At 40.7% G+C, this 26240-nt stretch overlaps 1 protein-coding gene across 7 annotated transcripts in view; it reads left to right on the forward strand.

Annotated features, from left to right (window-relative positions):
• Positions 1-26240, forward strand: part of LOC138748720 (SUMO-conjugating enzyme UBC9) — a 55178-nt gene that overhangs the window by 6957 nt on the left and 21981 nt on the right. For 6 of the 7 annotated variants that reach the window (XM_069909368.1, XM_069909367.1, XM_069909372.1 and 3 more), the window contains exon 2: positions 17422-17477. The exons of the other annotated variant lie outside the window; for it this stretch is intronic. The gene's annotated coding sequence lies outside the window, so the exon portion shown is untranslated. The remainder of the gene's footprint in view (positions 1-17421; positions 17478-26240) is intronic. 7 annotated transcript variants of the gene reach the window in all.

Below are 26240 nucleotides of genomic sequence, written 5' to 3' on the forward strand. Positions count from 1 at the left end.
GCTATTAATCCTTTGGACTCATCCTATTATTAACCTTTCATTATGTATTCCAGTAGGAACCAGCTGGTGGTTGGGTACAAAACCAGTCCCAGAAAACGAGAACATGGAGTATATGTTCTTGTTGGTAGTCTCTGAGTTCAAGGGGTTAATATCTGTGCAGTCCAGTTTATGCCTGATTTTGCACAGATGTTGAGCAAACATGGGAAATTGGCAGCCATGATTTATTCCCTTTGCCTATTTAGCTTGGAAATCAGAAATGTGTGTGTGAGACAAATGTGTCCATGACACAGCCTATCATGGTTGAATACTGAACTTTTAAGGCAGAGGTGGAAAAGATGAAATTTTAGATTCAATTCTGTATCAGAATGGATTATAACTGAGAGATCTCAGTCGTCTCCTTTTGTTTCTTCTGAGCCAGAGTTGAAAAGGAACATTGCTCTTGTAAGTCCAAATTGAATATTATAGCCTCTTTAGAAATGTGCTTTTGATTTGAAAAGCACGTGATGTGCAAAATAATTATTTCAGAGTTTATAAAATGTGCTTTCCCACAATCGTAAGAAAACTAATGCAGCTGCCTGAACATCCTGGGAATTATTTTTTTTATATTGGGAACAAGATGCATATTGGTGAAAATTACTTTTTAAATTTGACGCAACTAACTTTTTGAACTTTAAAATAACTCAACGAAAATACCATGGGGCCTTGGTGGGTTAGGAGGCCAGTATGTTGCCATTGGACTGCTTGCCACCTCTCTAAACGATGAAGGACCACATGAAATTGGCGGAAACGTACACTATCCATATCTCTGGAGCCACCTCATGGAAAGAAGACACTGGCAAAATTCTTATAATCTCTTAGTGTAATGGGGCCTGATGTTGAGTGCCTGCCTTGGGAGTTTATATTGAACACGTAAATAGTTTGACCTGCCAATGGTGTGTAATTGCCTGTAACTGGAACCTTGTTGTGGGCTCAAAGAGGACAATAATGTTGATTAACTCATCCACTCAATGGATTTGAGGAGGTGTTTTAAGAAGTATTTGGATAGTGATTAGGGATAGTCAACATGGCTTTGGTTAAACCCTGTACGCCATGCACAATCTTGAGCTTTTCCATGGAGGTGACCAGGAAAGTCGATGAAGAAAAGGCTGTGGATGTAGTCAGCATGGACTTAAGTCTTTGACATGTGGGAGGTTAGTTAGGAAGGTTCAGTCGCGCTATTCATATGGTGAGGTATTAAATTGGATTTGACATTGGCTAAACAGGAGAAGCCAGAGAGTGGTAGTGAATGGTTGCCTCTCAAATTGGAGGCCTGTAACTAGTTGTGTGCTTCAAGATCAGTGCTGGGTCCATTGTTGTTTGGCATTGATCTGGATGCTGATGTGGTAAATTGGATCAGCAAGTTTGCTGATGCAAAGAGTAAGGAACTCTTAAAGCTTGTGGAGGGATCTGGACAAGATGGAAAAATGAGCTGAAAATTTGCAGTTTGAATTTAATGCAGACAAGTGTGAAGTATTGCATTTGGAAGGACAAACCAAGTAGGACATGCATGGTAAATGGAGGGCGCTGAGGAATGCAGTAGAATAACTGGGGATACAGATACATAATTCCATGAAAGTGGTGTCATGGGTAGATAGGATCATAAAGAGAACTATCATCAATGCTTCATAATTCGAAGCATTGATGATAGGAGTTGAGATGTGGTAAAGTTGTGTAAGACATTGGTGAAACAAAATTTGGAGTATTATACACAATTTTGGTCAGCTAACGACAGGAAACAAAACTAGAATGTTGTCAGGACTTGAGGAACTGAGTCACAGGGAAAGGTTAAATAGTTATGACTTTATTCTGTGTGGGGATCTTGGGGTGGAATGGGTACATCAAAGGGAATTGACATCAATTTCTTTAGGTTTATTTCTATTGGCCTCCACTGGGGTACCGGTCAAACATTTCAAAAGGGAGTCGAGGGCCCTATAGATATTCCCTGATCTCCGCAAATAATAGATAGAAAGAGGGAACACAGCAGATCCCATGCTGCCAGGATGACTCCTAGATTTGCAGTTTGAGCAAATAGAACCATTGCCTTTTGACTGTCAAGCGGTTAGACAAGGGATATCCTGAGTCTGCTCACTTAATCCACTTAAGTGCCCACTTCTGAAAGAGGAAAGTTATTTTGGATTAAATAGGTATCATCTAAAGGAAAATGTAGCCCCAGTATATATCATAAAAGGAATCTGTACTCCCTGAACTTCCAAGTCTATAACTGGTTCATCACAGGGAATAGTCATTGGGCAAAAGGGTGTTCCGTAGTAAAGGGCTGACGTTCTGGGGGAAGGATCTCTGTAATATTCTTAGGGGGCCTCAAAAGGTCTCCCAAGTTACAAGAAAGGGGCAGTCTCTTTTCCTGTAGTCCAGAGCCCTGCAATGGAAACATCTGTACCCCTGCACTCTGGCGGGTCCTCCCTGTCCTTTTGCTCGGGAATAATTTACTGGTGGGTGGTAAGAAAGGGCAGGGGGGCGTCCTAGGGCAGGTGCTGAATATGCAGATTGTGGCCATACATTTTCTGAAATTGACAGAATGAGGGAAGTTTGCTATGTGCCTGAAGGCGTGGTGTTGACCACTGCGCCATTTTGGTTTTTTAAAATTAAAAAAAAATTCACGCTGTGAACCATATCAATCAAAATACATATGAACATTTCCCTCTTAAATATACAAAGTGGCATTTTCTCCCCTTTTTTACCCCCCTACCTTCCCTCCCTCCTTCCCACCCCCCCTCCAAACCCATTAAAAGTTCAACATAAACAATACAATAAAACCATTAAACAATGTCATCACACAATGAAAATAAACAGAAAAATTGTGTCATCTACTTTTACACACTGGATCAAGTCATTTTGTCTTCTTATCATTTTTGGGGGTGGAGCTCCGAGGCAAGCCCTCTCTGTTATGTTCCATGTTAGGTTCCAAAATTTGTTCAAATAATGTGACTTTATTTTTTAAATTGTTATTTTTTTTCCAATGGAATACATTTATTCATTTCCATGTACCATTGCTGTACTCAGGCTCTCTTCTGATTTCCAAGTTGATATTATACATTTTTTTGCTACAGCTAAGGCTATCATAATAAATCTTTTTTGCGCTTCATCCAGTTTGAGGCCTAATTCTTTACTTCTTATATTACTTAGAAGAAAGATCTTGATTTTTTTGCTACGTTGCTTTTTGTGATTTTATTTAATACCTGATTTAGATCTTCCCAGAACTTTTCCACTTTCTCAAATGCCCAAATTGCATGTACTGTTGTTCCCGTTTCCTTCTTACAGCGAAAACATCTATCTGATACTGTTGGGTCCTATTTATTTAACTTTTGGGGCGTGATATATAGCCTGTTATATTGTATCATATGTAACTCATGGTACAAGGTTTGCACATCACCAACTGAAAACCTACTTGAAGGATAAATTGGGAAGCAGACTGAGATTACCAGAAGGAAGCAGCTTTGAATATGTGATTACAGACACATGATAATAAAAGATTTATAACAACCATTTTGGTTTTTGAGGGGAGGATTGCACCTCCCTGCTGCTGATTCCAATGATAGATCACTACCCTCCGCATCTGTGTCCGGGGGGGGGGGGGGGGTTATCTGACCTATCCATATTATTAGTGCATAGAGCCGTGGCTACTGATGGCGGGGCGGGGGCGGGAGGGGGGTGTGTTAGACGCCCTAAGAGTACAGCATTAAATTGGGGAGATTTGCTTCCCACATTCCATACGGCGTCTCCTACATAGGTTGAGTAAATAGAGCCAAAGCGATCCCACTTCAGGACTTTCCTCCTTTTCATTTGGGCAACATCCTAAAACCTTGATCATATCAATGGGTTGGTGCAGAGCTATTCCCAGTGTTTCTCTTATCCCTCTGGTCTGGTTCTTGGGAAGATTTTGAAAATGCAGTTCCTCAAATCTAGTTATTTCCCAGGGCCTTTATCCACTTCTTCTTCTCATCTTTAGTCAGAGTTGTACAGCAGAGGGTGAAGAGATCTTTGGCAGTGGCCTGATACATCTGAATAGTACTCATTATATATTCTGCAAATTCATCTGGGGTTGTCTTCCTATTGGTTCATGACCATACACATCTCATGGGGTTTACAGGGAGTGTAAACCTGGAGGGTTGGGGTACCAGTGGTTCCATGAGTGTTGGGGATAATCCGAGTTGGAAAGGTTCTCGATGCTGGTCTCCCTAGCTTGATAAGGTCACCCACATTAATTTCCCCCTCTGGGTCAACCTCAGGGCCATCCCTTCTCATTACCACATGTTTCTCAAGCCCCTTTCACACTTACAAGTGGTCCCAGGAATTAACAGCGAATCTGCCTTTAAAGTGTCTCGTGTGAAAGGAAAATCCTTTCTGATGCTGGCATCAGATGACATAATCTCATGCTGGGGATTGACGGCCTTGACCTCTAGTATGATCCCTAGCGTCTGCAGACAGGCAAGTGTAGAATGGGCAATTGTGTCGTGGGATTGAAATGACCTGTTTTTGCATGAGTGCAGGAACATGAAAGAAGAAAAGATTAAAATGAAGGTATAAACTTTGCTATGGGAAAATCGAAGTGGGACAGAAAAAGAGAGAGAGAGAGAGAGGAAATAAATATCAAATAGCAATAGCGGACAATTTTTAAACAGCATGGAAACGTTGGTAGTGCTATAGCGCATAATTTATAGACTGGGGGAAAAAGAGATGGCGGACCTGACTTTCAGAATGCCATGCAGCAGAGAAACCCCTTCATGAGAGCTCCATGCATGCAGCCATGCACACACCCCTTTCTCTGCCACATGGAATTCTGGGAGGGCAGGTTTCACCATCGCTCTCTTCCCCACCACACACACACACACACACACACACACACACACACACACACACACACTGTTCAAGTGGATTGATGTGCTGGGTGTTGGCTGGAGATGATTGCTATCATGGAGTGTTCATCAACACAGTACGCAATGAGAATATGAAGCGAGCTTTAAGTTGAACAACCACATTGCTGCAAGAAAATTTGATGTGCATGAGAAGTCGGTAAGAGGTTAGAGGAAGAAAGAAGAGATTTTAAGAAAAATATCAAAAAGGCAATGTTCTTTGAAGAAAGGAATTACTTGGCCAGAGTTGGAAAATCACTTTGCAGAATGGGTATGTGAAGAGTAGCAAGGTTGCTACAAAGTGACCCAAAATAAAATAAGTACATTTGCACTGCAGAGGGCCAAGTCACTCCCAGACCTCAGTGATGATCTTGAGGTGACTGTAGGCTGGTGCAATCATTTCATGAACAGGAAAAATCTGGTATTACTCCAAAGAACAAAAATTATACAGAAAAGATCTTGATAAAGTTTTAAGCTTTTACCATTATATGGAACTGACAGAAACACCAGTTTGCATCGGCAAATATTGGAAACATGGACGAACCCCCCATGAATTTCAACATGATAGGCAATAGAATAATGGAATGGAAAGGTGCTAAAACTGTGCAAACCAGAAGTACAGGCCACAAAAGGACCAGGTTTACTGTGGTGGACAAAGAAAAGACCCAAACGCACACTTAAACTGAAAATGAAATTCCCTGCAGGAATTTTATTATAAATAGACAATGTGTGGAACAGACGGCTTGCAAGAAGAACAGAATTTGTTGGTCTGCTATATGTTTCATAGCCACTTAACTGAGAACATTAAAACCACATTAGCTCTACATAATACTTATGGTGGTTATTCTGGGAGGTTTGAGTCTATATTGCCACCTCTTGATGTCTGCTTGAACAAGTTATTCAAAGACTATGTGGAAGAGGAATAGAATACATGGACGTCCAGTGCAGAAAAGTCGTTTACAAAAGGCGGGGTAACACGTGCTGCATAACTTGAGATGCTGTGTAACTTCGTGCTCAAGTCATGGGACAAATGTTAAAGTAGAGACTGTGATTAAAATATTTAAAAAGTGCAGTATCTCCTGTGCAATTGATGGCATGGAAGATGATTTATTGTGGGACACTGACGACGAAACTGAAACCGCCTCATCAGATACAGTCTGGGACCCATATGATGACTGTTTAAACAGTGAGAGTATGGATGTGCTTGTTGCTATCTTTGCTTCAGATGATGATTAGTGATTGTGAAGGGTTCTAAATGTGTTTTCAGACAATGAAGGGTGCTAATTGTGTTTTCAATAAAAAATCTCAATGAAAATTTGTTGCAGTCAGGTTTTTTGTTTCAAGGGTCGACTTGTACGCCGAATCGGTATTTGTGGGTCAGCTTATATCCCATATCAGTGCGGATTGGAATTTGAACTGAATTTAAGGTCTCAAAATTATCTGGCTTATAAATTAACCCCCATTTTTTGGAGAGATTTTTTGGGTTTCATGACTCGACCTTGTATGCTGAAATATATGGTTCTTCTTTGGCTTGGCTTCGCGGACGAAGATTTATGGAGGGGGTAAATGTCCACGTCAACTGCAGGCTCGTTTGTGGCTGACAAGTCCGATGCGGGACGGGCAGACACGGTTGCAGCGGTTGCAGGGGAAAATTGGTTGGTTGGGGTTGAGTGTTGGGTTTTTCCTCCTTTGTCTTTTGTCAGTGAGGTGGGCTCTGCGGTCTTCTTCAAAGGAGGTTGCGATAATGTGCATGTAAAGGCCATATCCCCTTGGACCAAATGAATGTAATTTAGACCTGCTGTAGAGTAACAGGCCCTTCCGGCCCACAAGCTCATGCTGCACAAATTCATGTGACCAAGTAACCTCCTAACGTCTTTGGAATGTGAAAGGAAAATGGAGCACCTGGAGGAAACCCATGTGATAATGGAGAACGTACAAACTCCTTACAGACAGTGGCAGATTCAAACCCGGATCACTGGTGCTGTGATGCCTGTGGTCACAGACCCCATCTGTGGTCCTGCACTAACTGTGCCACATCTGATTGTCAATTCAGTTTTCCTTGTTTTATTGTTTCCACACCCGCCTAACCTGAATTTGAAAGTTTATTAATCTTCATCTTGAAAGTTGCATTACCCAAGAACCCAGACGGACTATTCCACAGTTTGTTCTTTTTTGAAAATATTCATCCTGATTTCACTTCAGTCAGGCCAGGTTGTAGATTGAAGAGCGAGGGTTGTCTCTGTTCCATGAGTTGCAATATCTATCAAGGTTCTTTGAATATGTTAAACATTTCGATCAGATCATATCTCGGGTGTGTGTAAGTTTCTCTTGTAATATATTTAACTTGGCATCATTCTGCTGAATCTGCACAGCCCCTACTGAGAGAGGTCAATATATCTTTGTGCAATGTCAAAAACTAGATGCAGATTTCTTTTCCATACTCCTTCAGATGAGATGTTAAATAGAGGAAAGATGAGACATGAGGACTGGAGGAACTCAATGGGTTGAGCAGCATCTGTTGGGGGAAGAGGGTTGGATTAATTTAAAATGTTTTGGGCAGATTTCTGAAGTGGGGTCTTGACCTAAAATGTTCACAATTTCTCCTCCCTCCCTCCACCAACATGTGGCTGGACCCAGTGAGTTCCTCCTATAGTTTGGTTTTTGCTTATTAACTTTTTTTTAATATAAACTCCGGACTAGGTCTACAGTACGAACACCAGTACAAGCCAGTTGCTGGTTGGGTATAAAACCAGTCCTGGAAACCTGGGGCATAGTATATGCGCCTGATGATAGTCCTGTAAAACTGGGACATGAAGTAAGTCCTAAGTGTCAAATAGAGCTCACATCTGGCTGTGAGCTGGACTTGAGATCTTAAAGCTCTAGTTTGAAGAAGCCAAGGTGTTCTTTGTTTTTTTTTCATTACTAGATTTGATCGGATCATTGCCACAATGTTATCTGTGGACAAATTTGCTTTTATTTGCAGAGATTTGCACTTCTTGGGTTTTGGGACATCCTAAAGTATTAAAAGGCAAGGGGTTTTTCATCGATTAGAACTTATTCCAGGGTTGTACTAGTTTGGGAAAAAATTTTGGAGTATTTTCCACCCCCTTCATTTAAAACCAGATTGTTTGGTGGTGAGCCCTTTTTGAATAACACCATTTCCTCCCCCACCCCTTTCTCCAATCTCCATCATATGTACTTACACCTGAACCTCAGCATCTTAATTTCAAATGTTAGCATCCCTTTCCCAAGCACATATGCCTCGACCAAATTTGTCATCCATTCGCGATCTTGCTTAAAATTCTCCTTTCACCAAAATTTACATACCTAGTGTCTCCAGTCTCTATACTCCCTCATGTTGATTTCCTGACTGTTTTAATGTTGGGGGGGGGGGGGGAACAATTTGTCATCATGTGCTGTTTTAGTGACTTTATGGATGCTGCGTGAAATTGTTCACAGTAATAAGGGTTTCAAGATTGAGTGTTTCAGACTTGTATCTTATTGGCTACGCTTTGAAAAACGTTTGAATTGAGGTCACTTGCAAGTGTTTTTAAAATATTCCATCTTGCTCTGATCAAATGTGGTAATTTAGCCTTGCCCGCAGTAAAAGAATCTCAGGGTTGCATGTGATGTCATGTATGTAATCTTGACAATATAATCTGAAATCTCCTGTACTTGCAATGAATAAACTTCGCTTGCTTGAATATATAAACCTCAAATAATTTTATTCTATTTTCAGTCACATTCTTTGAAAATATTTAACCCTTGTTGCATCTGAAGGTTCCTCCCCTCCACAGAGCTGGCCAAACAATGGAATAATATTATAGACAAATTACCCCCCCCCCCACCCCAGTTTACAGATAAAGCCTGTAAGGTAAAACATCATGAGATGGGAATGTGTAGGGAGTTACCCTGTACAGGGCAGTAACAAGAAGGGGAGGTGTCCTTGTACTCCTGTTAGGTAAAACATCATGAGATGGGACCGGAGAAGGAGTCACCCAGTACTAAGGAGTAACAGAATGCATCCTTGTACTTACAAGATAAGAGAGACATTGATGGATTGAGAGGCAGGAAGCTAGCAGGGAAAGGATAGCAACAGTTTTAGTCATTGGACAAGTAATGATATGATGATGTTCTAAGCATGTATCCAAGGGTATAAAAAATCACCATTTTGCTGATAACGGCAGAATGCATTCTCCGACTAACTTTGTTAGTCGCAAGTGTTACAATCCGGTAATAAAGAACAAAGAACCCTGATTTCGACTCAGCCTGGTGTTTGTCTCACTCATTCATGAACAAAGCAGACCTAACAATTCTCTGACTCTTACTAAGCAGGGATAAGGAGACATCCCAGCGGCGAGCGATTTTATCCAGTCCTTTATCCAATCCTTGGGCGACGCCATTGCTATTTCACACAACTTTATTCAAATAGCTGCTATGAGCAAAGCCCAACCAAGGCACTCCGCTGGCTGAATATTTGCTCCCATCTTCACCAAAAGTTTGTGTTTATACAAAAATGGTAATTGCTGCTCACCACAAGAGAGAGTGTAGATTTACACTTATTTATTTATTTCAGTTTTTCAAATGCCTTTTTTTTGCTGGTGGCTTGAATTCCGATACCTGGGGTTTTACTGTATTAAGTTTGAAACTGATCGACTATTCTCTTAACTTGATGTATCAACATCACTGGCGTCGATAAAGATAAAAATGAAAAACTGTGGATAATGGAAGTTTAAACTAAAATCTGGAATTCCTGGTCAAATTACAGCTGTGGAGAGAAACCTCTATCTTTTACAAGTTGGAGATCTTTCATTTGATAAATAACTAAATTTCTCTCCACAGATGCTCTTGTCATCATCCGATTAGGCCTTTTCAGACATTTAGGTGGGATTCTGACAGGGTATGAATCATAATCCCAACAATGTACCATTAGCTCCTCAACCTAGTGCATATCTGAATCTGTACTTCTTCTTGCGGTGAGCAGTATCACCCTTTTTGTAGCCTGCCTGGAACATTTCACAGGGACATTTGACTTTATTTTGAAGGACCCATTGGTAAATAATACATAGGGCACAGTTACCCAGTTCCTTTTGTGGGTTGTCTGCTAATAACATAACTAGTTAAATCCCAGCTGGTTATAGGTTGAATGACATGATCAGTACATCTGTAGATCATTTGTCATTGCCGTAAAGTAAAAGGCATTTGAAAGGATGGACTGCACTGGATGCATGGGGGGGTGGGGGGAGGTATTGAATGTATGCCAATCTCTGAAAAATATGTACCTTCGTTTGTGCCATTTAGTGAGGGAAACTAATGATGCTGGAAATAAAAATGATGCCTGTTGAGTGATGACATAATTAGTTGTGTTACTCTCTTTATGTTCTTTTGTTATTGATGCAGAGCTCTGTACTGAATTCTCCGTAAAACTGCGTGGAGTATTCAATGTTGACGATCAAAGAATATTTAAAATTTGTTAATTACCCAGGAAAATATTGTAATTCCTCTTTTGGTTTTTAAAAATTGGCAATGTCAACATGCGCAAATAACTGACCGGGAGAGCCGAGCTAATCCACGTGACCGTCATGAAAAAGCATTTCACCATATAACCATTTACGGAGCGGAAACAGGCCACGTTGGCCTTTCGAGTCTGCACCGGTTCACTGATTTGGTGCGCCCTCTTCAGGCATTGGTCCCGGTAGATCTTCATTCAATAACGATGGGCGAATTCATGCAGGTGGATTGAAAATTATTTCCAGGTTAAAAAATTTCCTATCATTGTTCTGCGATTTGGGAGTGGCAAATAATAAACCAAATTCTTCATATCCCAGATCAATAAGTATTATATAAAAAGACTGAAATTCCACTTCTAACTCATCAGTATTGAAACTGTTCCAGAATTTCACTTTGACCATGCTTTTGGTAACTGTTATTGAACGTGCCTTGTAATGCATTCTAGCTCAGCAGTGAACTGGCCACAATCCCCTTGAGAGGGTAAAGCATTTAATGATCATATTCTTTAAATCATTAAATATTTTTAAAAATACTCAGAACTTTTTCTCATGGGTGTTTTCTTCCCACGCACATTCTGGAAGTCAAAACTAACCAGTTTTTAAAAAAAAAATCTTTGACTTTTATAGGTGCCCAAAGGGAAGAAAAATAAATTACTTGAACTTGCCTCAGTAATTTAAACATTTCATTCACGCTTTTATTTTTGCTGTGTTAAAGAAAGGAGTTTTCGTTTTTTAAAATTTATCTGGGAAGCAATTGAATTTTTAAGTACTGGTAGTTATGTAAAGCAATGTGAATATGTTGTGGATGAGTGGAATTGAGGCACAAATCAACCTTGATTAATTGAATAGAAGTAAATAGCAAGTTTTAAGTTTCAAGTCACAAGGCATCAGAACTTGGACACCAAATAAATTGTAAATGAACCTTGATGAGCACACTGGGGAAAACTTCTTGATTAGGCTGAGATCTTTTAATCTTACCTGATGTCAATATCCTCTGGATATATCATCATACTCATGGCTCCTAATAATCATTATCTTGAAACTTGCTATCGTACATGACAGCCCCAAAATTTCCACCTAAAATGTAGGTTTTAAGCGATACCCTTTGTATAAGACAGCCACCGCCCCCACAAAAAAATCTGACACTTAACGCTGACCAGTGAATGCTGAAAGGAAAATCACTATATTTTAACACCAAATTACCCAGTAAAGGTTTTAATTTTAATAACATATTTTAAAGTAAACTACCGTCGACTTCTATAACAGGCCTCTTAAAGCTTGTACAGAGCCAACAGCAGTTGGACTGGGCTGATGGATTCTGCAGGGTTTGCTGAAGTTTTGTTGATAACAGGATGTGCTAGATTGTACTGGAGTTGGAGCAGACGGCTAGAGAGATAATGGTGGCGCTGAGACCCTGATTTTGATGTGACATTTTTAAGTTTCGTGGTCACCCTATACGTCAGCATATACGGTAGGTGTCAGACGCTGTTTGAAAATCCACTCATCCCACATCAGCCATACTTTTTCACTTGCTCAAGGAGATGTTTTTAAATTCTTTCTCCAGTTTTATTAATGTTCATTTCCAGATGTGCTGAAACAGAAATGGATTAGGTGTAACTACCCTCTGTACAATGTAAACCAGTATGTCAGTCCTTTTCTCTTCCTCCCACATCCACCTCACTCAAACCCTCTTGGTCGTGATATAGTTCTGCAGCTCCTTAGTAATGTTCCTGGTACAAAGTATCAGAGTCTGAGTTTATCGTCATGAACGTGTGATGACTTTTTTTTGCTGCTGCAGCAGCGTTACAGAGCAAATCTTGCAATAAAATTGCATTTAATAATAAATTAGCACGAAAATAAGAGTAAGTGAGGTAGTGTCTGTGGTGCATTGTTCAGAAATCGGATGGCCGAGGGGAAGAAGCTCTAGATGACTGTCCTCAGGCTGCTTCCCAATGGTTGCGGTGTGATGGGTGTTTGCTTAAACGTTCATCCATACATTTCCCTGATGAGATTGCTAAACAAGAATAAGAAGTTAAACTTTTGTCTACTGGTCTTTCACTCCTTCATTTATTTTCCATTGATTTGGGAGTATTGAGTTCTTCTGGCTACAGTTATTCATTCTGAAGTACATCACAGAATGAGCCAGAAACCAACCTGCATGTTGCATTCACCTAACAAACCATTTGAGCAAATGGTTAAATGCCATTGGTTATCCAGGGAAGTAAAAATTGGGGTGCTCTTGTCACAAAAAACAATCTGCCCGTGAAATTTAATGGATCAAATGGCATCAGTTGGAGAAAAAGAACTGTTGATATTCTGGGTTGATAGACTGTGTCACAGCAACTTCATTCAACAATGCTTTTTCTTCCACTAATGCTGCTCAACACACTCAGCAGGGTTTTTTCTTCAGATTCTAGCAATGCAGTCTGTTGTCTCCATGCCCTAGTAACTAACATTCCACAGGGGGTTTAGATGACAGTGGCAAGGACAGCTTTAAGTTCTACACTGAATTGATCAGCAGTGTTATATCCAAATAATACCAAGCAAGAGTTTTTACTTGGTCATTAATTGCAAGATGTATGTAAAATCAACTGAGACTTGAAATGGTTTGGATTTGTGAGTTTGTCCCATAATACTGGACAACAAACTTTTTCAAATGGTTTGCTTCCTGAAAAAAGGGGAATTATGATCGACAACTTGAAGCTGAACACAAAAATAATTTCAGATTTGCTGTATCACGTAGATAGTTGGAGAACCATTAACTTTTATTGAATAATTTGTTGAATCGCAATAATGATGCTGACACATTGTTAGTTCAACTGCCCTAAAAATGTTTTGCCGCTGATTTTTGTTCTCGACATCTGATGCCTCTTCTGTCAGTATCCCAACAATAGTTGGTGACATTGATGGATCCCAGTTGCACTGAATCTGCTTTTCCATGTTGCATTGTCCTGGTGAAACCTTTCACCATGTTCGTCCATTAAATTATTGCCATTTTCCCAGAATACATGCTGTGTAAAAAGCTCGCAATGGGAATGATGTCATTTCCGTTCTTGACCCTAGTAAATTTCCCAGGCCACCTGCAGTCTAAAGTTAATTGCAGCCATTCCATGAACAACGGGCTTTTTTTTGATGGTCGTGATTCACGTTTCGCTGCAGTGGTGCTGCACGTCCCATGTTCGCCAAACATCAAGGTCGATGTTGCAGTGGCGTTGCAAGTCCTGCCTCCTTAATTACTGCACTTCCAATATTCTTTATAAACACGTGGACCGATACGAATATTTCAGGTTTTAGTCGTACCTGTGTGAACGGCCACTCCTGGAAGGTAGGGAGATGCTTCAGAATGGAAAAATCACACAAGTTCTATTCTATGCACCAAGATCAACAGGGAAGAAGTGCAAGTGCAGAAAATGAATTTTCAAAGCCTTCCAAGCATACCCAGGCCAAAGCAACTTGTTGAACTGATGCAGAGAAACTGGGATAATTCTCCTTGGAGCAGAGTAAATGAAAAGTAACTAACTGAGGTCCTCCATCAGCCAGCTCCCCACCATGACTACCAGCCCCCCCACATCTCCATCGGGCACACAAAACTCAAAACGGTCAACCAGTTTACCTATCTCGGCTGCACCATTTCATCAGATGCAAGGATCGACAATGAGATAGACAACAGACTCGCCAAGGCAAATAGCGCCTTTGGAAGACTACACAAAAGAGTCTGGAAAAACAACCAACTGAAAAACCTCACAAAGATAAGCGTATACAGAGCCGTTGTCATACCCACACTCCTGTTCGGCTCCGAATCATGGGTCCTCTACCGGCACCACCTACGGCCCCTAGAACGCTTCCACCAGCGTTGTCTCCGCTCCATCCTCAACATCCATTGGAGCGCTCACACCCCTAACGTCGAGGTACTCGAGATGGCAGAGGTCGACAGCATCGAGTCCACGCTGCTGAAGATCCAGCTGCGCTGGATGGGTCACGTCTGCAGAATGGAGGACCATCGCCTTCCCAAGATCGTATTATATGGCGAGCTCTCCACTGGCCACCGTGACAGAGGTGCACCAAAGAAAAGGTACAAGGACTGCCTAAAGAAATCTCTTGGTGCCTGCCACATTGACCACCGCCAGTGGGCTGATAACGCCTCAAACCGTGCATCTTGGCGCCTCACAGTTTGGCGGGCAGCAGCCTCCTTTGAAGAAGACCGCAGAGCCCACCTCACTGACAAAAGGCAAAGGAGGAAAAACCCAACACCCAACCCCAACCAACCAATTTTCCCTTGCAACCGCTGCAATCGTGTCTGCCTGTCCCGCATCGGACTGGTCAGCCACAAACGAGCCTGCAGCTGACGTGGACTTTTTACCCCCTCCATAAATCTTCGTCCGCGAAGCCAAGCCAAAGAAAGAAGAATGTACTCAAACATACAAGAGGTTTTGATAGAGTAGCTGGGAAATTGTATCATGTTCCCCCAGGGTTACTGCTCCAAATGTGTTAATAACTTATTAAGCTAAACTTGTTAACAGCTCATTTAAAATCTAATTCAGTAGCAGATTTAATTATGAGGTGACGGGAAGTGAAAGAGTTTTGGAAGAGATTGATAGACTGATATAAACAGATCATAGATAGGATTTTGCACATTAGAATTCATAAATCAAAGTATTGAGTATAGGAGTTGGGATGTTATGGAAAAGTTGCATAAAACGATGGTGAGGCCACATTTGGATTATTGTGTGCAGTTTTGGTCACCCAAATTCCGGAAAGTTATCAGTAAGATTGAAAGAATTCAGAGAAGATTTACTAAGGTGTTCTTGGGACTTGAAGAACTGAGTTATAGGGAAAGGTTAAACAGGTTAGCACTTCTCTAGAGCGGAGAAGAATGATGTGGGATTTGATAGAGATTTACAAAATTGAGGGGGAAAGAGCAAGTGCAAGTAGGCATTTTCCACGGTGGTTTGGTGGATACAAACCAGAGGACAAGGATTAAAGGGAAAAATGCAGATGTTTAAGGGGAACAGTGGGGGGAATTTCTATATACAGTAGTGGGAATTTCTATATACAGTAGTGGGAATGTGGTATGAGCTGCCAGCTGAAGTAGTGATTGTGGGCTCAATTTTTGACATTGAAGAAAAATTTTGAATACAGTACAACTCGGATTATCTGAAATCCTCATTTATCTGAATTTTTTTTGGAACTGAACTGACTGGGGACATTGGACCCCCTGTAATGGCAGCAGCGGGACCTCAGTGGGGAAGTGTTGGTGGCCATAATTTCTTTGTTGGAAATTAAACTTTATTTTAATGCTTAAAAAGCCTTCCCTTGTTGTTTGTTGTATAAACACTGTTACAAGTAATTTGCTGTTGCTACTGGGCTGTTTTTTAAAAAAATGACTGGTTCTCCGTTTAAAAAAAAAATTGAAATGGGTCCTGTCCTGACCATTTCGGATAATTGGAGTTGTACTGTACAAAGATGGGAAGGGCATGATGGGTTATAGACTGGGTTGAGGTCAGCGGGATTGGCAGAAATATAGTTTGGCACAGAGCAGAAGGGCATGTTTTTGTGCTGTAATATTCTATGGTTCTAAAACATTTTCATAGCACTGGCACTGAATGTATGCTCCGGCATGCTTGGACTGGCCAAAACCACTTGCAATATACTAGTACAGGGACACAATCCTTTATCCAAACATCTAAAATCCGGAAAGCTCAAAAATCCGGCAAGTGGGGAGAGAGACCCACAGAGTGAGTCGGGCGGGCAGGGGACTGGCAGCGTGAGTCGGGCGGGTGGGAGGGGAGGCAGCAGCACAATTCGGGTGGGCTTTCTGAAATCTGTAAAAATCCGAAATTCAGAACACACTCTTCCCCAAGGGTTCCGGATAAGGGATTGTGTAGTTGTAGACTAAAAATATGACATGAAATCACAAAAATATGTTGCATCTTTTTTTTAAAAAAAAAAGGTACATGATAGGAAAGTTTTAAGGTTAACTTCAGGATCAGTAGCCCAAAATCCCTAAAATAGACCCAAAAGTATTCAGGAAGCAAAATCTTCATTGTCAAATGTCATCCATATTCATTTATACAGGCCAACTTTGTCAAGTTTCTGGTTCTATTTTGTAGAGAATTGAGTAATGTATTCTAGAATATAGCTTTAAAAAAACATGAAGGGCACTTTCGAACTGTGCATTTATTTATTGAAATAGAATTGAGATTTGTGCAGGAAAAGGATTGGTTGCCTGATATCATCTGGCTATGATCAGACATGTCTTCTTGAATAGCCTCTGCTTGAAATATTCTCTAAATATGAAATCCTTTGTAAAAGACAGAATTTGAGCATCAGAAAGGTTGATTTGACCTGTTGCATCCATGTTTGTTATTAATAAGTAATCAAATCAGTCCCATTTTGGTACCTTTGCAAATTTCTCTTCTCAAGTGACTGCCTGTGCAATTCTATGTCAAGTGACTGTTTACCTCTCCCTTCTAGATTATTGCCACTCTTTACAAAATAATTTTCACCAATTCTGCCCCCAGCTCTTCATCTCCTTCCAACAATTGGTCCTTAAACTTATTGTTAATGGGTGTGGTTTCTTCTGGTCTTCTAGCCCAAAATTCTGTTGCTTTACTAACTGTCCCCTTAATTTGCTTGTCACTTTTAAAATTGGGCACACTTGCATACAAGTTCCACTTGCAAAATTTTTTGTTCCATTTGGGCTATATTTCATTGTTCTTTTTCCCCAAAGTGTACAACTTCACTCTTTATCTATGTCAAATTTTGTCTGCCACTTGTCTGCATTCTGTATCCTACTTTATTATTTAGCAAAACCTGATTTTTTTCCCCTCAAATAACTATCCTTCGTTTGTGTAAATGTTGAATTTCTGAAATTTGAGGTTGAGATTTCTAGACTCAGTACCAAGTTTGAGCATCTATGGGCAGTGAAGTTGCATTTCGGATGATGACCAGTGTCAGGTCTTCAGATGCTTTTTTCACTTATTTTTGATTTGCACGTCTAGGACTGAGAGCTTGTGGTGACAAGACAACATTGAAAGTGCCCACGACCAACTTGAAGGTACAGAATTTGATTAAAAATTTTTTAGGGTTAATTATTGCATATTTTGTGCTGATGGGTTAATATTTTGATTGTGGACATCTCAAGACTAACCTGGTTTTCTTACAGATTCTCATTGGTTTAGCATATTTTCCTCATTGCTGCTTTGATTTTTTTTAGTTGCTTTATTCTTTTATGTGAATGAGCTTCTGAAAAGAACACATTAATAGAATAGTTGTTTGATACTGGATCGTAGGAATAACTCCCATGCTTTTAAATCTATCTGGGAGAGTATGGCTTAATTTAACATTTTTGGAAACAAGATGCCGCTTGAGTGCACAACGCATCATTGTTGCACTTGAACCAGTTGAGGTTCTTCGGACCCTATTTTACAGTAAAACCCCTGGGATTGCTAGATCCCAGATGTGAGTTTTCTGATTGCTTGATACTTGCTCTTACATTGCCTAACAAATACACCTGGATTAAGAATAAGCAATTTAAAAGACAGAAATACTATACTGTACTTGCACTGAAGAAACATCACTTGGATAAATTCATGAACCATAACACATTTTACTTTATTTTTAGTCACATTTTTAAAAAACATTTAACTATCGCTGCATTTGTATGTCTCACCCCACCTCCACAGAGTTGCCCAAAAGACAAATGATAATATCGTAATTAACCCCACCTTCCCCTTTACTAATATGCTTAATAATATATACTAATAAAGTTTAAAAAGCAGGAATAAGGAGACACTTTTTAAGAGAGTCAGCCCAATGGTGAGTGGCATCAACCAATTCTTCAACCTGGGGCATGCCATTTTATTCAAACATAACTTTATTCAAACTTCATTCAAACAGCTGCTCCAAGCAAAGCATGACCAAGTGACTCCGCTGGCTAAATATTTGCTCCCATCTTTACCAAAAGTTTGTTTCTTCAGAGAACATTTACAATTTTAAGCTTTTATTTTAATTTTTATTAATGTCAACGTATTTATTTTCCTTGTTTTTTTTGCTGGTTGCTGTGAAAGTCGTGTAATAAAACAAACAGCAGAACCAATTAAGCATATAACAGTTTAATTAACTTTGATAAGATAATGCTAATGGGAGTGAGGGGTACCAAGAAAGTTCAGTAATTTATTCTCTGCACTGAGCCCCACTCAAAGCATAAGGAGTATTCATCACTTTTGTACACACTTGGGCAAGAGTCTACGCAAGACCCTACGAGTTTCACACAGCTGGTGCTTTCTTGTTTTTACACAACATGTACTCTTGTGGTGTCTGTAGACGGTTGGGAAATGTCAGGATGTCCTTACTCAAGGTGTATTTACATTCTTGTGGAGTCATCTCACTGCAGCAAAGAGAAGGTCATGTTAGAAGGCATTTATATTCCCACCATGTTACAAGGCAACTACTGTGTTTTCTCACCTAACTCGTTAACCCTTTGTTAAGCATATTCATTAAACTTCTTCTTTGACAGTTGCTTGAGGTTGCCGGTTGCTTGAATTCTGGATAACAGGGTTTTACTGTATTTTGTCCTAATTTTGAGTATTACTAGCCACTGCTTTCAGGAATACAAGGAAACATTTAGCCCATTGAGCCCATTGAAGCATTGAATTAGTTTGTTGATGGTTGAACTGTACATTTTCTCAATTTACACCCTTGTGGATTTATTGTTATCCATGCCAAACAAAAATGTACTTCAATCTGAATTAAAATATCCAATTGACCTAGTTTCCATAGCCTTTGGGAAGTATTCCAGATTTCTAGTTTTTGTTTGAAAATAAAATTGCTTCAAGATTCCTTTCTGAAATATCAAGGATTTAAAATTACTCCTGCTCTGCAATTTTCCATTAAAGGAAAATTTCCTTGTACTTATCCTGTTGAATCCTTTAATAATTTTGACCAACTCAATTGAATTGATGAAACTTCTAAATCAGGAGTGTTTAAACCTTGGGTTTTTTTTTGGTGGGGTGGGGGAGTAGTGGTTGATCAACATCTGGACTTTTCCCTTGGATCGATTACTTGAGGACATTTAAGTCCCTTTCACACTTGCATCCCAGTTAATCAGCCAGTCAGTGTCCTGGAATAGGTCCTTGTCTGATCTCAACGCCGGCATCTACAGACACCAGGGATTATATGAGGGGTCGAGGCCAGCAATTCCTGGCATGAGATGACGTTATCTGGCGCCAGTGTTGAGCAGATATTGCTTTTACACTTGCCACTTTAAAGGCTGATTAGTGTTTGATTCCTGGGATCACTGGCAAGTGGATAATTGATTTTAAGCCGGCTTGGACATGTTGGACTGAAGGTCTTGTGTTGTGATTTCTAAGATTCATGAAGTGTTACTTAGTTTAATTTCATTCAGTTACTACACCTGGGAAGAATTGCATGGTGTTTGGTAGTTGGTAACTAGTTTCATGCAGGAGTATCAACTAGATCTTTCCATTCTTGTGGTAAAATCACCTATTCATAGAAAAGTAGAAAAGCACACCAGCCCAAAATAATTACAATTTGGTCAGCCTTTAAACTACTTTTCAGCAAATAAATATCATCCTTTGCAGTCTTAAAAATGTAACTGCCGAGAGTTCATTTAATATAGTTTTCATTTGGCAGCAGAACACTCTGTTCTCTGAACTTCATAAATCAGAATGTTTCGGCATACTGTCATAAAATGGTGCCAAGTGGCAGTTATTTGGATATTAAATTTTGTTGTCTTTGTATATAGTGCTTTTCAAATAGAGCATGAACGTGGAGTTCAAAAGATCACCAGATAAAGGAACAGAAATACGCCCATTGGCCCATCAAATCTGCACTGACATTCTAGACATAAACTGATCCATCTGCTCAGCCCCATTCCCTGGCTTTCTTTATGTAATCCTTGATTCAGATTTATTGTCAGTACTTGCATGACACAGTTCATAAACCCTTCAGATTCTTTTTGCTGTGGACAAAAAAAAATTCAACATACACGTAAACAAATGAAGAAATGTAAGTAAACTGTGCAAAACAGGTAGGGGACAAAAATTAATAAAATGCAAAAGCATCTGTTTCCAATTTACTCTCGCTAGTTCCTGCCTCAACCCTTCATAATTAGCTTTTCCCCAGTCAAACTCTTTCCGATTTGTCTTGTTTTTATCCTCTTCCATAGCTATGTTGAAGCTCAGAGTTGTGGTCGCTCACACACCGAGAGGTCCACTACCTGACCAGGTTCATTACCCCGAACTAAATCCAGTATGGCCTCTCCTCTCGTCGGCCAGTCCACTACTGTGTCAGGAATACTTCCTGAACATAACTGACAAGCTCAGTCGCATCCATCCCTCTTCCAGTCATGAGGTGCCAGTCAATATTTGGGAAGTTGAAATTGCCCATAACTACAACCCTTTATTTCCCGCACCATTCCAAAATCTTCCTGCTTATCAGTGTCCTGAGGTCTATTTGGGGGCCTATAGATTACTCCCAGGACAGTGATAGTTCCCTTCCTACTTCTGACCGCATCGACTCAGGGGACACTCCCTCTGCAGCGTACTCCCTTCGCCATGATACTATCCCTGATCAGTAATCCCACTCCCACCTCCTCCCCCTTTCTATCTCCTTTTAAAACACCTAAACCCCGGTCGGTACCTGAGTCAGCCAATCCTGACCTTCTTCTAGCCATGTTTCTGTAGCCGCCACAACATCGTAGTCCCATTATGCCTATCATTGAAATGCACATTTCAGCCCCTCTAACTGGCTACATTTATGTTTTGTCCTTCTTCCCTAATCTCTGCACTCACATTCTGATCCAACCCTTCTCAACACTTCTGGAAAACCTGCCGCCAAGGATCTTGGTCCCTTTCCAGTTTATCTGCAGCCCGTCCTTTTTGAAAAGATCAGAACTTCCCCAGAAGAGAAATTTCTCCAGAAATCTGAACTCCTGCACCAACTCTTCAGCCACAACTGCCACAACTTCCTTTTCCCACCCTCTCTGGTGCGTGGCACTGGTAGCAGTCTGAGATTAACATCCTTGAGTTTTTGCTTTTTAATTTATTTCCTAACTTTCTGTATTCCATCTTCAGGATCTCATCTGTACTCCAAAATGCTATGAACTCGATCAGAGACATCCCTGGCACTTGGGTGGGAAATTACCATCCAGGAGCCTCTGTCTAGTTCCTCAAAACTACCTGCACTCCTAACCAATGAGTCCCCAATTACCTTAGCTCTTCTCTTCCCCCTTCCCATCTGAGCTGGGGGCAGACTCTGACTATAATTTCCTTTCTCCTGCCTTGTTCCCTTCCAAGTGGAGTAACATTTGCAATCCTCTAGTCACTGGAACCATGCTAGACTCCAATGCTTCCACAATCTTTACAGAACCCATATAACCATTTACAGCACAGAAATAGGCCAGTACGGCCTTTCTAGTCCATGCTGAACAATTTCTCCCACCTAGTCCCACTGGCCCACATTCAGCCCATAACCCTCCATATCTCTCTTGTCCATATACCAATCCAACTTTTCCTTAAATATTAACATTGATCTTGCTTCTACCACCTCTGCTGGAAATTAATTCCACATACCCACCAACCACCCTGTGTGTGAAGAAATTCCCCCTCATGTTTCCCCTAAACTTTTTCCCTTTTACTCTCAATCCATGCCCTCTTGTTTGAATTTTCCCCCATTCTCAATGGAAAAAGCCTGTCCACATTGACTTTCTGTCCTCATAATTTTGAATATCAAATTGCCCCTCAATCGTCTACGCTCCAGGGAATAAACTTCCTCTGCACTCTCTCTATTCTGTTTATATCCTTCCTATAATTTGATGACCAAAACTGCAAACAGTATTCCACATTTGGCTTCACCAACGCCTTATACAACTTCAACATAACATCCCAACTCCTGTATTCAATACTCTGATTTATGAAAGCCAACATACCAAATCCCTTCTTCACCACCCTATCTACATGTGATTCAACTTTCAGGGAATTGTGTATCCTGACTCCTAAATCCCTTTGTTCCACTGCACTCCCCAATTGTCTACCATTTAACGTGTATGACCTGTTTTGATTAGTCCTACCAAAATGTAGCACCTCACATTTATCAGTATTAAACTCCATCTGCCATCTTTCAGCCCACTCTTCTAACTGTCCTATATCACCCCTTTAAGCTTTGATAATCTTCCTCACTGTCCACAGCATCGCCAACCTTTATCATCTACAAATTTATTAATCTAATTTGCCACCCTATCATCTAGATTGTTGTATATATGACAAACAGCACTGATCCCTGAGGCACTCCACTCAATACGGGTCTCAAATTCGACAAACAATTTTCCACCACTACTCTCTGGCATCTCCCATCCAACCACTGTTAATTTCTTTTCACTACTTCTTCATTAATACCTAATACTTCCACCTTCCTCTTATGGGGAACCTTATCAAAAGTCCAAATAGAAACACCCACAGCTTTCCCCATATCAACCTTTTCAGTAACCTTCTCGAAAAACTCTTAAGATTTGTTAAACACAATCTGCCCGTAAAAAGTCACGCTAACTATTCTGAATCAATCCCTGTCCTTCCAAATAGTTGTATATACCATCTCTAAGATGATTTTCCATTAATTTACCCACCACTGACATCAGACATACAGGTCTATAATTACCAGGTTTACTTTTGGATCTTTTTTTGAACAGTGGAACATGAGCCACCCTCTAGTCCTCCCCAATTACATTTTAAATATTTCCGTCAATGCTCTCACTATTTGTACACTAACCTCCCTCAGGGTCCTAGGGAATATTTTGTCAGGACCTGGAGATTTATCCACCTTGATCTTTTTCAATATATCCAACACTACCTCCTCATTAATCCTTGTATTATCCATGACCTCCTCACCATGTTTCTTCACTTCATCCATCTGCTCCGGGAGAAGTACCTACCCATAGACCATTTACTGTATTTGATCGCATCATTTTTTTTTCCGCAAAAAATCACCCGAAAGCTGTCTCGGGTCTTGTATGGGAAGGTGACATTTTGGAGACCGTGGTGTTGCCACCTGGCCCTGGTATCAGGAAGGGCGGGATCCCCTGCTGGCCACCTAGTATTACCGCTGGGACCTGGTATTGGGGATGGAGGGATCCCCTCCAGGACCTGGGGCACCACTTGAAAGTGCACCCCCACCCCGAGTGCCACTGCCACTCCTAACTACCAGGCCCCCCCCCCCCCCCCCCCACAAACACCACTGCCGCCATCCTGGACATAGAACATACATTTACCTGTTCGTTCTAGCATTCACCTTCAATGAAACAACGCCAAATAAAACATGGTCTCGTGAGACCTAGCCTACCCATAATACACTAAAACGTGGACCTGCTTACCCAAATACATGAAAACATGTAGACTAAAAATGTTTTAATTCTTAAATTATTAATATTCCCTGCTGAAATTGGGAGAGGAGAGCCCTTGTATGCCAGTGGGTCTTGTATGTTGTCAAATACGGTAGCTTCTCCAGTACCTTCTCTCTTGTGATCTTAACTGTATTCACTTCTGAGAGAGCCACGAGAGTCTGGTATGCTACTAATATGCCTATCCTGTCTGTAGTGTTAAATAGATCTTTGGCTGGCAATGGCTATTATTTTCAAATTTGGATTTCAGAAATGTGATCATATCTGGTTGCTGCCAATTGCAATTTTATGGATTAGATTTTCATACTTAAAAAAAATCTATAATGGTTCTAATCTGGTGGAAGATGAAATCATAATGGGATTTTGGGAATGATTGGTTGAAAGAACTATCTGCAATGGAGATTCCGGTGGAGGGTGTATTTGAAGATTGCTGGCTGATGAAGTTCCAAACATTGAGCACGGCAAATAAATTTTTTTAGAATTGATTTCATTAGGCCTCTGGAACCAGAGCGATTCAGCAAGGTATGGCCGGATTGGCATACAGAGGGAACACATTGAGTTGGTTGGAGAATATTGAAGTTGAGACCTGCAAATAAATTTGGATTGGATTGAACAATATTGTGAGTTCAACGAGGCGAAGTACATAATAGGAAAGAAAAATGCCTTCAGCAGCAGTTTGGATGTGTGGCTGAAAGCTAATTGTGTGATGGATATGACTAAAGAGTCATACCATGATATAATACTTGCATAGACTGGAATAGAGATCACCCCTGCAGCTAAATATTGATACTGCTTCTTGGAAGTAAAGACATCCTTCAGCATTTGCACCAAGGAATCTCAAGCTGTGATTATGAAGTTAGCTGAACAATTGTTCGTCATTCTCTTCCTATAATTGGATTTTTTATGTGAAAGATGATAAGAAAGCCAAATGACCAATATTTTCATCAGTGGAAAGTAGAAGATCAGTTTGGATGATGTGCATATAAAGCTTTGTCTCATCTGATTGTGGCCATGAATGGTGGTAAAGAGGATGTGTAGGGATAAGATTTATAATTTCTACAATTACAGCATGAAGAGCCTCACTAGGTGGGGAGGAAAGTGCGGGCGAGGAAGTCTCAAAGAGAATGATGCCTTCGAAAAGTAGATAGGTTCGGGAGGGAAAGGTGTGGTTGGCGGTGCAGTAACAATGAGGTTGGAGGAAGTATCATAGGATGATATGTTGGATTGAAAGTGTGGGCCAAAGGGACTCTTTCCTCGTTCTGCCCAGGAGCAGATTGGGTGATGGCGGAAGTATAAGAAATGGAGGAAATGTAGATTTGGGCTTTATCAGTGACTGGGGGGGGGGGGAATCCATCTTTATGAAAGAAAGATGATGTAGATTATTTTTAAGATCTTTTGTCAATCTACTGATTATGTATTTAACATGTACAAAGGTGAGGGAAGTTCATGTAAGGAACGTATCTGTTGACGCGTGGAGAACATTTGGTTGAAAGTGGTCTCGATCATCAACAGTATGTGTGTGAATTGTTTGTTGTGGACCGCATTGTGATTTACAGAGTAAGGAAACATCACATTCAGAGCCCCAGTGATAATTTGTTTTGTAGAGAATGAGGAGGATTTTCTTGGGCTGCAGCATTCTATTGATTAGCTGAAAGTTGAGTGGAATCTGACAAGTCTGAAGTGATGCATTTTGTAATGTCCAGTAAGGGTAGATTATAATAAATGCTTTGCTCAATGTGTTAACAAAGGAGTTTCTGGGTCTGCCCTTGATCCTTGAATTTGGCTGCACAATACTGAAAAAGGCCGATGGGGTGTGTGCATAAAATAGAAGAGCAGCAGCATCGCATTACAACTTTATAAAATGGGTCCAGGCTAGGCTGCAGCTGGAATCTTGCATGCTGCACTTTTTGGTCACTACATCGTAGAAAAGATGCTGATTGTGTGCTAGAGAGGATGCAAAGGGTATTGACCGAGACATTGTCTGCATGGGAGCATTTCAGTTTGAGAGATTGCATAGACTGGTTTTGTTTCCCCTGGAATGGAGGACGTGAGGGGAGTGATTGGATTGGGGATGTGTGAAGTTGAAGAGAGTAGATAATAGAAATTTTCAGGCTATGACACGAAGACATGGGAGAGGCAAGAGGTTTAAAGGGGATCTGGGGGAGGGGTAGTTTTTCATGCAGAATGGTTGAAATGCCCAAGGTGATGGTGATAGGTACTCTTGAGAAGCACAAGGTGGTGAAGGCTATTAACCAAACACAAATGTATACACATTGGACTGATATCAACAATTTACTTTAGACATACAGCGCAGTAACAGGCCCTTTTGGCCCATGAGCCAGCGCTGCCCAATTGCACCCAATTTGAATGGTGGTAGGAAACCAGAGCACCCAGAGGAAACCACCG

Source organism: Narcine bancroftii, chromosome 13, assembly GCF_036971445.1.
Source record: "Narcine bancroftii isolate sNarBan1 chromosome 13, sNarBan1.hap1, whole genome shotgun sequence".
Taxonomy (NCBI): Eukaryota; Metazoa; Chordata; class Chondrichthyes; order Torpediniformes; family Narcinidae; genus Narcine; species Narcine bancroftii.